Source organism: Miscanthus floridulus, chromosome 8, assembly GCF_019320115.1.
Source record: "Miscanthus floridulus cultivar M001 chromosome 8, ASM1932011v1, whole genome shotgun sequence".
NCBI lineage: Eukaryota > Viridiplantae > Streptophyta > Magnoliopsida > Poales > Poaceae > Miscanthus > Miscanthus floridulus.
In genome coordinates, this window is record NC_089587.1 from 172,103,191 (window position 1) to 172,118,535 (window position 15,345).

The 15,345-nt window shown below is 39.6% G+C and overlaps 1 pseudogene; it reads left to right on the forward strand.

Annotated features, from left to right (window-relative positions):
• The first annotated feature begins 277 nt into the window (after positions 1-277).
• On the forward strand, positions 278-14,651 carry LOC136470184 (protein PHYLLO, chloroplastic-like; annotated as a pseudogene).
• The last annotated feature ends 694 nt before the right edge of the window (positions 14,652-15,345 follow it).

Genomic DNA, 15,345 nt, shown 5'->3' on the forward strand with positions numbered 1-15,345 from the left:
ACTAAATAAACGGTATCAATATTTCTATCTCCTAATAAGTTTATTACGAAAGTATACTCCATGCTTAATGTAATAGTACATATTATGTTTCATAAATATTAGTACGCTATTATATAAATTTGGTCAAAGGCACTAATAGTAGATACAAAAAATACTAACTATACTACATAATAATAAAAAAATATGAAATCGAGAGGGAGGTACCTTAGGAGTGGGCGGTCTTGACGCGCCGGCGTTCGTGGCGCGGTTGGCTAGGGCGCTGCGCGGCAGGAGTGGCATGGCGCGGCGTGGGGCGAGCGGGCGCGGCCGGGGCGAGGCGAGGCCGGGTGGGCGCATGCGCGGCGTGGACGGGCGGGCGCGTGCGGCTGCAGGCAGGGCGCTGGCGGCGGCGGCGGCGGCGCTCGGGCGTCGGGCAGGCGGGTAGGGCAGGCGTGCGTGCGGGCGGCCGGGTCGCGTGCGGGGTATATATCTGCTCCTGCCGCGCCACAGATCAGGGCACGGCACTGCCGCGTCATGGTCGGTGGCGCGGCAGGGCCCGCCACGTCAGCGGCCCCCCGGCCGGCCCGCGCCACGTCAGCCCTGTGCTGCGCCACCATGCATGGCGCGGCACAGGCATTTGGCCGCGCCAGAGCAATAGGCGCGGCCAAAAGTGTTAGTTTAAAAAAACGACAGTGTTAGATTTAAAATTATATTCAAAAAATGTTAAAATTAAAAAAAATCCAGAATTTTGGGGGTTCGCTATGTAGTTACTACGATGCTGTTTTGCTTTCACCCCTCTTTCATTCCATCGCTGCCTGAGAAATCTTACGGGCGCCGCTGATCAATGGTAGAGTTGTGCATGTGAGAATACGGGGGTTTCAGGTTTGGATCACTCAAAGCATCTCCCTCCAATTTGTTGGCTCGGGACTAGATTGTTAGAGTCACCCTGCCAGGCTGGTACTTGATGGATGTTGTTAGTTTTTATGTTAAAATTTTGATATAGTGCAATTCTATTATTCAGTATCTCCTTCGGGTAATGGGTTTATAAGTTTATGGCAAATGCAGCATTTGGATTTACCTTCAAACTTGTGCTCTTTTTCCCCTTAAGGTTCAACTAGGCTTCCTAGATTCTTTAGATGGCTATTTGCCCAAATTTGTGCAGCCAGAGCACTGTTTGCTTTTGGCATGGACATGTGCAGCATGTGCATTTTTCTAGAATTTGTGTCAAGATTCTGAAGTATATGCATTCAACTATTATAGTGATATAACTAGTTTTGGCATGAATTTGTCTATCTCTTTAAGTCCAAGTGATATTGGAAGTTGATTAACTCAACATACAATGGTGCAGGTACTTCTTCCACCCAGTACAAAGGCACTTAAGTGGTGCTCTCAGTTTAGAGGATCATCATTGTTTCCTCAGTTTTATTTATCAAGGAAGCTGACGTCTGCTCCATCATTTCAACTTGAAATCTGTGGCATTGGTTCCGCAATATGCTTTCATGGTTCCTACCTAGTAAAGAATGAATTTGATTTGGTATCGAGGTGAGGTTTCACCCCCTCCTTCGTTCCTTCCCTCCCTCCCTCTATAACAAAATTAACGACATACTTTTCCTTGCAGATATATTTCTTCTGATTCACACTTGATAAAGGCTTACGGATTTGTAGACATGAATTATGACAAGGAATCGCCATTAGCAGAGGAGAAACTTGGCTCATATTACTTCTTCATCCCTCAAGTAATAACCTTAATTTTCCTATGGCATGCACACGGTCTAGGACTAGAAGTATTTTGATCAGCCTTTGTGCAATATAAACTCAATGCAGAAGTCATTTTACATTCAGATAGAGGACAATTCTACACCTCAAGTTTTATGTGCAATCTGTGATATACTTGATCTTTATGCACTACTGGACTAAGTAGCTTTGCCGAGTGCCAGGAGCACTCGGCAAAGCCCAATTTGCACTCGGCAAAGGCTTTGCCAAGTGCTGCACTCGGTAAAAAATGGGTCGGCAATGGTGCCTTTGCCGAGTGTTTTTTGTTGGGCACTCGGCAAAGCCTTTGCCGAGTGCCCGACGCTCGGCAAAAAAAAATTTAATCGGTGGAGGCCCCCACCGGCCAGCGACCGCCCATCTCTGGCATTTTTCACGTAAATTTCGCAGCAACGCGGCCGACGAGATTCAAACCCGTGACCTCCCCCTACGCGCGAACCTCCTCTACCACTGCACTACACTGTCACTTGTGTCTGGATTTCGTTTTAGTTCCTAACATATTATACTAAACCAAGTGTAAATTGCTCGTTCGAGGCCCTAAACGAATTCAAATAAAAAGTTGTAAACTACAAAGTTTCATAACTTTTCAAGATCTACACTTTTAGTTTAGGAAGTTTTTCCATCCGAGGTCGTTTATAAAATTTGAATTTCAAAATTTTGAAATTCAAACGCAGTTTTGCATGACAAGATGATTTCAAATCAAAAAGTTGCCAACTACAATGTTTCATAACTTTTCGAGATCTACAGAGTTTATTTTGGTTGTTTTTCCAATTTTGAAATTCAAACACAGTTTTGCATGACAAGATGATTTCAAATCAAAAAGTTGCCAACTACAATGTTTCATAACTTTTTGAGATCTATAGAGTTTATTTTGGTTGTTTTTCCATCCGAGGTCGTTTGAAAAGTTTGAATTTTAAAATTTTGAAATTCAAACACAGTTTTGCATGACAAGATGATTTCAAATCAAAAAGTTGCCAATTACAAAGTTTCATAACTTTTCGAGATATACAAAGTTTATTTTGGTTGTTTAGTCATCTGTTATCCGACATGGTCGTTCTAACATTGTTCACAAATCTTATATATCTCTCTTGTAGTTTCATAAACTACAAGAGAGATATGTTAGATTTGTGAACAAATTTACTTTCACTTTGTTATATGAAGAAAAGACCAAAACAAATATTGTACATCTTGATGAGTTATACAACTTTGTAGTTGAAATTTTTTTTATTTGAATTAATTTACTGCTTCAAAATGTGCTTTGAAATTTTCTTTGCCGAGTGTAAAAAAAACACTCGGCAAAGAAGCTCTTTGCCGAGTGTCAAAAAAAACACTCGGCAAAGAGCTTCTTTGCCGAGTGTCAAAAAAAAACACTCGGCAAAGGCGTTTTTGCCGAGTTACCAAAAAACAACACTCGGCAAAGAGCCGGTCTCCGGTAGTGATGGCTATGGCTCGTATAGTTGCATCAATAGTTTGATACAAAGCTGAAAAACTTAGGGTTCCCTTTGTAGTGTTAGTCTTAATTCCTCAAAGTAATGTTAAGTGCAGGATGGTTCTTTGTTGAAGCAGCATTATTCTTAGTTATTACATGCAGTAGTAGTGCAATTGCGCTGATATAAACAGTGCTGAGCTTAACTTATGAATTAAAAAATGCTAGAAGTACAACTTTGCTTGATTGACTACCAAGGGATCCTGACTTGGCCCCCGAAGAAAGTTGGTGAATGGAAATGTCTGGGTGAGTATTATGGCCATAACATTGCACAATTTAAGATTTTATGTTGTATAATTTTACATCTCAATATCCATTTTGAGTATTACTCATGCAAAAGCAATGCTACAAAAAAGAGTCCAAAGTGGAAATCAACCCTGTTGAGGGATGATGAAAAATGTTGAATGATGTTTTTTTTCTTTCTTCTCCCAGACCCCACTCATGTGGAGCCTCCGGCACTGGGTCTGATGTTTTTTTCTTCTATGTATTTTCTGCGAGAAGGGCGGGCCTGGTGCAAGCAGTAGAGTCTTACCGTCTGTGACCGGAAGGTCCCAGGTTCGAGTCGCGGCCTCCTCACATTGCACAGGCAAGGGTAAGGCTTGCCACTGACACCCTTCCCCAGACCCCGCACAGAGTGGGAGCTCTCTGCACTGGGTACGCTCTTTATGTATTTTCTGCAAACCAATCATGTTGTAATCTAACCCACAATCCACAGATTCTTGTTTTTCAGTTATTGTTTGCAGGCATCACATAAATATTTGACTTCTAGCATTTCTGATGCTTTAGCACATTTATTTTACAGGTTGAGTTGAGTGAGTTTGATAGTTGTTCCATATTATCATCTACCCTGGTTTGGGACGATTCTATTTCTCACAAGTTCGAGGATGCGGTTTCTTTATTTGAATCTTGTTTTGATCAGGTATGTGGAACTAGATAACAATTTTTCAGTTTTTCAACTTATTGCTAAATAATTTTGATTTGTCTTTTCTTATTTCTCACTTAGTTATTGTATTTTTTGTAACTTCTCCTTTGATGATTTTGTTATTTCATTTGACCAAATTTACAAAGACTCAGTATAACATGTTATTTGATGGACTTCACTTTTTAATTTTTATGCTACATTATGCTTCTGTATCATCTGATCTAAAGAACTTCATTACTTTGTCAAAACAAATATAGTAGCTTATTATTCAATTTAATATTTATTTTTCCCATCTGAAACAGATACAAAATAGCTATGATTCTTCAGCTAGCATTTCTCACAAAGGCTTGGTACCAAGTTACATTTCTGGAGATGCACATTTGTCAGAGACTGGAAATGCTCAGTTGGTAATATTTCTGCCTTGGATTGCATTGTACGGATTGGAAATTTAAATGTTGGAAATTTGGAGGAAAACCCCGCATTATAGCTAGGATGATACAGCTAGTACCCCATCCAGGGTAACCACAATTTTCCTAATACCCTATGGCATTTGGTTGTTAATTCTGATTTGTTGGATCCATCTTACAGGTGTATTTGGATGCAGAAGTGTGCTAGCCTCAATAGATGCCAAAGCTAGTGTGCAAAAGGTATCCCCTTAACCTTGGTAAGCTTCCTGGAACATTATACCATGCTTTGTTTGAGATTGATTTGTTTTCCAAAAAAAAAGACTTCTGCCCTCCTTGAAAAATATCATGCTTCTTACAGAAGATGTTTGGCCTGTATCATGGTAGAAAACACATCTTATAATTTTACCACGTGGAATCAGAGAATGTGTAAAGTTTATTTTTCGTCCCTAAATATTTGTTACAGTTCGAAAGTAAACCTTCCATAAAAACGCCAAATCCATTAAATCTCTGAGTCATTAAATTGGTGGGGTACTGGGGTGACTAACATGTTGGTGCCACCTGGCGCTAACTTGGTACATTTGTCTTGACCTACTCCTAGGGTTCTCAGACCAAAACGCTGGGCACTAAAACTTTGCAGTAGAAATGGGCCCGCAAAATTGGGGGACAAAGAAACATTTTCCTGTTAATTTACCTTCTTTTTGAAAGTGTAATTGATGTCCTTTGTATCATTAAATTATATCCCTGATCACATCTGACACTCTTCTTTTGCAGGAGAACTTTCTGATTTCTGATCAGTCATTTGTTAGATTTTCACCACAGCTATTCCTTTATTCGAACATGGTATGATACCGCCCAAGTATCTTTAGCTGAACTTTAAAAAAGTATCTTTAGCTCATTAGCTGCATATGGCCAACAATTTATTATTCAAGTATATAACCTTGGTATATTAGGATTCACTACAGTCTACATCACTAACCAATTCAAAAAGGCAGAGAGAAGGAGAAGGAGAAGGAGAGGGAGAGGGAGAGGGAGACGGAGGGAGGGAGGAAAGGAAGGAGGGAGAGCTATACCAAAATAGCTAATATTGTTCTGTACCATCTGTATAGGAGTTATATTTGCAACGCAACACGATTGAATCTTTCATCAAGAGTTGCTCTAACATAAATTTGGCATGGGCATCCCTTATAGTTGAAGAATGTGTTAGGCTCGGTTTCACGGTAAGCTTAACCAACTTAGTACCTTTAGCATGTCTAGAATTATTCTAATCCATTTTGCTTTAGTACTTTTGTATAGCTCCAGGGTCGAGATCATCCCCGCTTGCACTTTCTGCTACAGGCCATCCTTTGACAAAATGCATATCATGTTATGATGAACGTTCACTTGGATTTCATGCTCTTGGCTATGGGAGAGGTTGTTGAAAGCCAGCAGTAGTAATCACATCATCAGGAACCGCTGTATCAAATCTTCTTCCTTCAGTGAGTGGCAGATTTGTTTCACTAAAAAATGCACCTTTTCCTTATTCTAATGCTACGAGCCTTCATAAATACACATAATTTTTCGGTTCCATAACCCAACAAGTTTTTGCGTATAGTAGTGCTTTTGTATACCTTTAGGAAGGCATATGGTAGTAATTCCCGTAAAATAAAAGAAAAATGATTTGGATGTGGTAGTGCACGTAGTTCTATGAATCAAAGACAATATTATCTGGGTTAAGGGCTTGTTTGGCACAGCTCCTCCCAAGGGGCTCCTCCGGAGGAGCCGGAGCCGTTTTGGAGGAGCCACAAATTGTGGCTTCTCCAAAACGGCTCCGGCCCCTCTGTTTTTTACTGAAAAACGGCTCCTCCAAGAAAATGTTTGGCAGGGCTCCTCTGGAGGAGCCGGAGCCGGAGAGGGGCCCTGCCAAACAAGCCCTAAATCAAAGTTTCACTGTGTCACTCAAATGTAGGTGGTTGAGGCAAGTCAAGATTTCGTACCAATTTTATTACTCACAGCTGACCGTCCTCCTGAGTTGCATGATGCTGGAGCTAACCAAGCCATCAATCAGGTACCTCTGATTGCATATACATTCTAAAATACAAAATTCTTGATAACATTTGTCTTAGTCTGCATGGGTTTCAGCACTCCTAAAATTCTGAATTTCTTATGACACATTAAGATTTGTAGGTTCTGCCATTTTCTCAACAGTATTATTGTGTAAATGTGTTTTATATGCCAAGTGAACCCTAAGATCCATTATACCCCCCACATAAGGAAACACCAATAAATAAAGTTGCACTTGTTAGGATTGCAATTTTGGCACTTGACTTTTTCTTATTTTTGTTCTAGGTAAACTCATTTACCAGGTTTTGTCTTCTTTTTTTTTCTGTCTCAACAGTTTAATTTCCATTTTCAGGTCAATCATTTCGGTACCTTTGTAAGATATTTTTTTAATCTCCCCCCACCTGGAGACCAAATCCATGCAAGAATGGTTCTCACTACACTTGATTCAGCAGCCTACTATGCAATGCAATCACCACTGGGCCCAGTGCATATAAACTGTTCTTTTAGAGAACCACTAGATTACACTAATCAACATTGGAATGTTGACTGTTTGCGAGGTTTGGATAAGTGGTTTAAAAATAGAGAACCATATACTAGATACCTAAGAATGAAAACAGTTTCTGCATTTGGTAATTACTCTTGCTCAGTAATGGAGGTCCTGGAGATCATAGAGAAGGCAGAACAAGGGCTTCTTTTAGTGGGTGCTATTCATACGGATGAAGATATGTGGGCTGTAGCTTTACTAGCTAGGCACCTATCCTGGCCAGTTGCTACAGATATTCTGTCTGGACTGCGAGTGCGGAAAGTTGTAAATTCATTGCCAGGGCTTGATAAGAGCATTTTGTTTATAGACCACATTGATCAAATTCTATTGTCTGATTCTGCTAAAAACTGGATAAGCCCGGATGTCATTGTTCAGGTTTACCTTCTCAAACCTCATTGATTCTATATTCTTTGCACTGTTCCCTATATCTTTCTTTTTTTCAGTAATTATGCGGTGTATTTAATATGTCATAAGTTTTTGAAGTTGATGCTGTTTGATTGGCAGATTGGTAGCCGTATTACTAGCAAACGAGTGGGAATGTTTCTAGAGACTTCCTTCCCATCTTCCTACATCTTGATCGATAGACATCCGTGTCGTCATGATCCTTCACATGTTGTCACTCACAGAATACAAGCTAATGTAGCAGAATTTTCTGCTAGTTTGTGCCGGTGTACTTTTCAAAGAAAGAGAAGCAAATGGACAGAAATTTTGACCATTCTTAATTCAGTGGTATGAGCTGAAACATGGTAGCTATCTTGTAAAGACATAACATGCTTTATAAACATACGAACATGGCCATATATGGATAATTAATCCTTCTGCACTTAACCATTTGTTATAAGCCTTGAATCCTTCAATCTTGCACTAATACAGCTATTTTATAATGGATAAAAAGGTTCACTGCACCTTGAAATTTCAATGTAGCAAACAGTTTTTGTCATGTACCTTTTTTTGCTATCATGGCATAACTGGATATTTTATTTGTGCTAGAGCTCCCTCTCCCTGGGAATAACTGAAAAGGTCTTTTGGCCCTTATGCTATTGAGTTTTGTTCTCACAAACTGTTGCCCACTCCAGGTTTCTCAGGAGATAATGTTTCAGATACATGCAAAGTGCTCACTTACAGAACCATATGTTGCTCATGTAATTGGGGAGTCACTTTATGGTGATGCTGTCATGTTTGTTGGGAACAGCATGGTCATCCGAGACTTAGACATGTTTGGTAACGGTTGGATGGATTACACTAGAAATGGAAATAATGTGATGACACATCATTTTCCAGACTTTGTTGGCATAGCAGTGGCTGGGAACAGAGGAGCAAGTGGCATTGATGGTTTAATCAGCACAGCAATCGGATTTGCTATTGGATCAAACAAGCATGTAAGTCATTTCTTTAGTTAAAGTCCACGCTCTAGGGAAATTATTCCTATTAGAGGCAATGAATTTTGTACATTTTCTGATTAAATGATAATATATTCTTGTACATTTTCTATTTATCTTAGATTTAAGCCTGACTTAAAATAATTTTCATACTAGTATAGGCGTATTATAGCACTTCATTTAATTTAAGACATGCTTGTTCTTCTTAAAAAAGGGTGGTGTTCTTATCAGTACATTTTTACTTAATCATTCACTTGAGGAATGAGGAATGAATTTTTAGACTTTTGGCAGAACTTGACTCTGCATGTTTTCAGGTATTCTGTGTCGTTGGTGACATATCTTTTCTTCATGATACAAATGGATTGGCACTTCTCAACCAAAGGTTTGTAGTTTGAACCCTTCTCTGCACCTGTCTATTAACCTGATCATCTCAGATATGACCAATTCCTATTAGATCAACCTAGTGACAGTCAATAAAAATGTTGTTACACTATTTACCCAATCTACTCCTGTATTGTCATGATGTTGAACAGTATATTCATTATGGATAATGCTATTGACATTATTGAAGGGCATGGAGGAAACCTATGACAATAATTGTTGTCAACAACCATGGTGGTGCAATCTTCAGCTTTCTACCAGTTGCAAAAACTGCTTCACCACAGATTTTGGAGAAATTCTTCTACGCCTCTCATGACATATCAATTTCCAAACTATGTGCTGCACACAGGTAACACCAATTGCTATTCACTTATTCTGCTTACAGAGCCCCATCTGGTTGTAACAAAATTATGCTGGTATTCCTCTGAACCTGTGTATTAGTTTCAACCTTATGCTTGTAAAGTTAACTTTTCTCATTGTTTTCCCCTGAAGCCAACATATATAAATAAATTAGTGATTCTAAAGGTGTTGAGATTGTTGCTTATGGTGTCTGCTATGTTCTATTGCTGAGTTTTCTTCTCAGCACTCTCATTACTTGTGTTGCAGGGTAAAACATTTTCTAGTTCAAACAAAAGCGGAGCTTCATGATGCATTGGTGAAATCCAATATGGAACAGGTTGATTGTGTGGTAGAAGTAGACAATAGTATTGATAGCAATGCCAACTTTCATAGGTTCATATCCAAACTAAATTTCTTTTATCTTTTTTTACAACTGTGTTCTCCATCATGTTTATATATTTGTACAAGTTCTGCAGGATCATGAGCATGTTCTCTAACTATTCTACAAGTCAGTATCTGGCCTATCTTCTAGAAGCTCCATGTCTTAAGAGTGAGGTAGATGCCATACCTGTTGACAGAATTGATTCAGTGGAATGCATGTCGTACAGGTATATGTAATAATCTGTACCAATGAATGTAGTGCCCACACCTTCTCTACGATGTGCCTTAGAAACCATCATTTGCACAGAATCCAGCTTTCTGCACCACGTACTTCAGGGCTATCTGATGGTAGATTCATTCATGAAGGATTTGTTCTGAAGCTTCGTGTGGATGATAACATTGTAGGATTTGGTGAGGTTTGTCTTTACCACTTTTCCATTCTGCTGTTCCACTAGCATACTGCACATTTTTGCTATTAAATTGGCTGTAAATGAAGCAGGCCACTAGCATTATGATAAACCTATGTTGTTGAGGAAAGTACAGTGTCCTCTCAAAAAAGGGGAAAGTCTAGTGTAATAGTATATATGGCCGATAACACAGTGACTGTACTGGACAAAACAATATTTTGACATTAGGTTACCATTCTCTAATTTAAGTATACTTTACTATAAATTGTGGACCTGGTAGTGTTGCTCCTTTCGCTTCTTCCTTCCATACAAAAATATCGCTTGCTGACATGTTGGCCACACCATCACTAATAAACAGAACAAACTGCTCTTTGGGGAAAAGACCAACTACATATACTGACCAAACTCACCTACCTCGATGTAATCATTTGTTGTTGCTATCATGTATTCATGTGCGGTTCCAATGTAGGCCAATGGATGCCATGCAGACTGACTAGATTTAAGTTAACAGAAGGACCTGCAAATAACCCTAAAATATTTTGGAAAATCATTAATAAAGAAAATGGCTCAAGTTTTACTGGATCCGATCCGATGTGTCCGATTCTCATCCCAACAGTTCACATGTGTTTGCATGGTAGCACATAGCAATTGGTTTGCGCTACTAAATATGCTTTGAAGTAACTATAGCTCTGATTTTGCATGTCCAGAAAATGGTGGTCAAGTTAATTTTGTTAGGTAATACATCTTAGAGCGTGTTCCATATTTCTAGTCCTGATCGACTTCTTGTAACAGGTTGCACCAATCGAAATTCATGAGGAGGATCTGTTGGATGTCGAAGAGCAACTTAGGTTTCTTCTCCACAGGGTGAAAGATTCTGTGCTAGATGTTATTCCCTTACTGAGAGGGGCCCTTTCCAATTGGATATGGACAAGCCTCGGGATTCCTGTAAGTAACTTATCAAACTTGTTAATACTGACTTTGGAAGATTGGGCGCCATGAAAGTCCCATTGAGGATTAAACTTTTCCTCGTTTTGCCTTCATCTCAGCCTTCTTCGATATTCCCAAGTGTTAAATGCGGTTTGGAGATGGCTATTCTGAATTTACTTGCATCACAACAGAAATGTAGTTTGTTCAAAGTTCTCGCTGGTTGTGACACCTTGGGCCGAGACGAGAATGTTATTGTATATAGTCAGAACAGTTCTGGAAGCATACAAATTTGTGCACTCGTAGATTGCAATGGCTCTCCAATGGAAGTAGCACTTGCTGTTGCCAAACTGGCTGCTGAAGGTTTTACCACATTTAAACTGAAGGTAACTATTTAACTTGTTCCATAATCATAAGACATGGAAGTTAATGCTTTTATAGTTTCTTTTGCTAATTCGAGGTATAATATAATATCTTTCCAATTTCTCTTTGGAAGGTTGGCCGCCGTGAAGTTGAGGATGCGACTGCTCTTCACAAAATAAGAGAAGTTGTTGGGTACCAGATCAATATCTGTGTTGATGCAAATCAGAAATGGACATATGAACAGGCAGTTGAATTTGGATCTAGGGTAAAAAGTCTTCGTTTGGAATACATTGAGGTAATATACCTTATTTTCATAAGCTATGTATTAAAGGCTCGCTCACATACACATCATGCACTCACCCTATGAATGCACATACGCATACACTACCCTTGTGACACCTGCAAGAAACCGGTAGATTTTGAGATTGACAAAGTCACCATGGGTGTCTCACTGTCAATGGCCACGTCGCTTACCACTAAATTAATAGTGCCATTTATTTTAGAAAACAGGAGCACCTGTGCCCAGGTGGTTGGGTGCATAAAATAAGAAACTTGGCTACCGCTCCATCTTGTTCTATAGTACTGTTATTCAGGGCTGGGATTCATTCCATTTTCCATAATGCATATTTCCATCTTGTTCTTTCTTGAGAACCTTCTTTCACTTTTCTTTTTCTACTTTACAGGAACCAGTGAGCTCTGTAAATGATCTCATCAAGTTCTGTGAAAACAGTGTCTTGCCTGTTGCACTTGATGAGACTATTGACAACCTTAAGGGGGATATAATTCCTAAGCTTCGTCAATTTGTTCATCCATGAATAGTTGCTCTTGTGAGTACCGAGAAAAACTTTGTGTGCTAGTTTTGAAGGTTGTTAATTCTATTTTTATATTTAACCTGCTTTAATTGTCATGCTCAGGTTATAAAACCTAGCTAGTGTTGTTGGAGGTTTTGAGAATGCAGCTCATATTGCAAAATGGGCACAGCTACATGATAAGATGGCTGTCATCAGTAGCACGTATGAGAGTTCTATAGGTTTGGCATCCTATATACAGTTAGCACATTATGTTGACCAACAGAGCTCTATAGTCTCCAGAATAAGAAACAAAGATAAATGTAGAGCTGCCGCACATGGACTTGGAACGTATCAGTGATTAAGGGAAGATGTATCAGAACAAAAGTTAAAGATCCATGCATCCCCACTTGGTGACGGAATCCGAGCCTCAGTAGAAGATGCCCATGGTTATCTTCACCATTTAAACATAAACAATGACAAGATAGAAAGGACGTATGGTGAAGAAAAACTTAGGTCATATTCTATCCAAGTTGATGCGGACGATTGTTCTTATCTAGTCAAACTTCGAGAGGCTGGTGATCATACAAATGTAAGAATTCTTCTATTCTTTTGAAAATCAGATGTTGTATTTCCTCACATAGCTGTATAAGAGTTTATTCTCTGTATTTGACCAGTGATAGTACATATGTAAAACTTTCTCAATTCTGGGTTTACTGCCCCTTGGTATGTACTCCCTCCGTTCCAAATTATAAGTCGTTTTGGCTTTTCTAAATACATAGTTTTTTATATGCACCTAGATATACGCTATGTCTAGACACATAATAAAAACTATGTATTAAAAAAACCAAAACGATTTACAATTTGGAACGGAGGGAGTATAAGAGTTATACTCTCTCTCTCTCTCCAAATTGCTTTTTACCTGCATTTTACTTGATATGCTGCTGCTGCAGTAACTAGTGCCATGACCCATGATTTAACCTATGCAGGAAAAGGTTGTCCTTTTACTTCATGGATTTCTTGGTACTGAGTGAAGACTGGGCTCCCATGATGAAAGCTCTTGCCCCCAGTGCACGAGTAATTGCAATTGATCTTCCTGGTCATGGCGAGTCACAGATAATGCAACATCACAAAAATTCAGAACAATTCATTGTAACAGTTCAACTAGTTGCAGATTTATTGTTGAAGTTGATGTGCCACATAACTGATGGTGAGGTGGTGGTGGTTGGCTATTCAATGGGTGCAAGGATTGCACTTCACATGGCACTAAATCAAGATCACAAGGTAACTGTGTTTTTACATTTCGTGTGAACTTCTTTCTGTTTTGAATGTTCTATAAAGCTTGTTGTGCCAAACAGATTCGTGGAGCTGTTACAATATCGGGAAGTCCTGGATTGAGAGATGAAGCAAGCAGAAGACGCCGTATCGCTATTGATAAATCAAGAGCCCAGTTCCTGATGTCTTGTGGACTTGAATGTTTCCTTCAGACATGGTACTCTGGAAAACTGTGGAACAGGTAAAAACCTGATGAAGGAACTAGCTTGTTTGATTATTGCCTGTACGAAATGGTAAAATTATATGCATTGCTAGCACTCGTTTGACAATTTTCTTTATTTCGCTGTATGGAACTCTTGTGTTGATGGGTGACCAAACCTTCAGTCTACGAGAGCATCCTGAGTTCAACTCTCTAGTGAGGACACGCAGTAAACACAAAAACATCAAAGCTCTAGCTAAGGTTCTTGCAGACTCAAGTGTGGGGAGACAAAAGTAAGACCGCCTTACTGTACTCATAGTAAGATTTTCATTACAGTGTTTTTGTGTCTTCTGTTTTATCAGTACCAACGGTCAATGAGTACTACTCATACGCCAAACTGATAGTGGAGTTGATATCCCCGTTCGGCTTACTCCATATTCAGCTTGTTCGACTTCTTTTTTCAGCCGGAATAGTGTTTTTCTCTCGCAACAATTCAGCCAGAACAGTGTTTTTCAGCCAGCTTCAGCCAAAATTCTGTCAGCCGAATGGGGCCGATAAGCAAATGACCAGTTGCACTTTGTTACTTTGTGCTACATTAGATTAGAAATTATTCATGTGATCCTGTCTCATGCAAGTTTCAATGTACCAGGTCCCTGTGGGAAGACCTGAAGCAATTGAAGAGGCCTTTACTCATCGTTGCTGGTGAAAAGGACGCAAAGTTTAAAGACATCTCGCAGAAAATGCGCATGGAGATAATGAATCACGCAGAATGTGGATCTGATGGTCCTAAAGGGAAGGAACTTTGTGAAATGATCATTATCCCAGATAGCGGCCATGCTGTGCATGTTGAGAACCCTCTTCCTTTGGTGAGAGCCGTGAGGAAGTTCTTACTAAAGCTGTATTGAGGAGAACATCTGAGACTGAGTGGAACCGGTAAATGGAGCATCAGGTCTTTTGGTACAAACCTGTCGTTGGGGAGGGTATGGACACCCATCCCCAAATTCATTTGTGAAATTGTCCATTCTTATCCTCCCCGTAATTCCCCATACCCATTGGGTAATAATCTGATACATCTATGCCTTGTTTAGATTACCTCAAAGTTTCAAGTTTTTTCACTCTCTCTATCACATCAATTTTTAGACGCATGCATGGAGCATTAAATGTAGATAAAAAAAGTAACTAATTACATAGTTTGGTTGTAAATCACGAGACGAATCTTTTGAGCCTAGTTAGTCCATGATCAGACAAAGTTTGTCAAATACAAACGAAACGTGCTACAGTGTCCAGATTACAAAAATTTGCAATCTAAACAAGGAACGTTCGCGTGCTTGAATAATTGAATAGGGCCTTGTTTAGATTGCAAATTTTTGCAATCTGGATACTATAGCACGTTTTATTTGTATTTGATAAACTTTGTCCGATCATGGACTAGCTAGGCTTAAAAGATTCGTCTCGTGATTTACAACCAAACTGTGTAATTAGTTATTTTTTTATCTACATTTAATGCTCCATGTATACATCTAAAAATTAATGTGATAAAAAAAATGAAAAAATTTAAAATTTTGAGGCAATCTAAACAAGCCCTAGAAGATATAGCGCGACCGGTCGCGCCAAAAGGCGAGCGCGCGCGACCCGTCCGCTCGACATCGCTGCGACCCCACTCCTGTGTCCTGTCGGGCCGTTCCCAACTGCCTGCTGCATGTGCGGAAGCTCCTGACAACAGTGCATGCAAGCCAGCAAGCTGACGTGAGCAAATAAAAC